Source organism: Acanthochromis polyacanthus, chromosome 16, assembly GCF_021347895.1.
Source record: "Acanthochromis polyacanthus isolate Apoly-LR-REF ecotype Palm Island chromosome 16, KAUST_Apoly_ChrSc, whole genome shotgun sequence".
Taxonomy (NCBI): domain Eukaryota; kingdom Metazoa; phylum Chordata; class Actinopteri; family Pomacentridae; genus Acanthochromis; species Acanthochromis polyacanthus.
In genome coordinates this window covers 37,748,654-37,749,615 of record NC_067128.1, presented here as the reverse complement: position 1 = coordinate 37,749,615, position 962 = coordinate 37,748,654, and positions in this window count along the sequence as shown.

Sequence of the window (962 nt, the reverse complement as noted above, 5' to 3'; positions counted from 1 at the left end):
CAGCTTGGGTTCCTTCTTTAAATGATCAATAATAAATAAATCAGACTTTTACAACATTTAATGTTATACTTTTACATTTCTGAAGAGAATAAATAATTCAGGTTAACAGATAAAGGTTCAGACGGTTGGAGGTAAATAAAATCTGTTCATGTCTGAATTATTAGAATCAGTGGAGAAAATAAACATCTTCAGTTTTATTTCAAAAACAGATTAAATCTGAGTCCAGCAGCAGAATAATTCGAGTCCAGATCTGAGTACAAACGTCTGATGGGTTTAATTCTGGAACATTCTAACAAAGCTTTAACTAGATGTAGTGCTTCAGGATTATTATTAGAACTGATTTAAAGTGTGTGAAAACCAACAGGAAGCTCTAAAAGACATCTGAAGGAGAGTTTATCTAGAACCATCAGAGGAGAAGAGTTAAAGCTGCTGCTATTTCCTGAGCAGAGATCAGAGATAAAGAACCCGAGGAACCGAAGGAACCGCTGATAAAGAAACTCTAACTTCCTGTGCTTAAAGCTTCCATGTTGTTCCTCTTCTAGTCTCTGAGATGATTCTTTCCTCCAGACTCCATAATCCTGGTTTTATTTTAACTGTTTCTGTAGCTTTAAATGAGCTGCTGGCCCCACCCCCTTCAGGAAGAAGACTCTCTCTATCTGACAGATCAGTCAGGCTTTCTATCTGCTAATGTTCTCTCTGAGGATCATTTTCCAGTAAATCTGTGTGAATGTTTTTAACTGCTGAGATGTGAAATCAGTATTTAGATGAAGCTAATGCTGGTTAGCATGTTAGCATGTGTTCTGCTACCTGATGACAGAAACATCTGGAAATGAAAGCAGCTTTACCGGAGTTCAGCTGGATTAGGATGTAGTTTAATGAGCACAGAGACCAGGAGAGAAGCTAACAGAAGCTAACAGGTGCTAACAGAAGCTAACAGGTGCTAACAGATGCAAACAAATGCT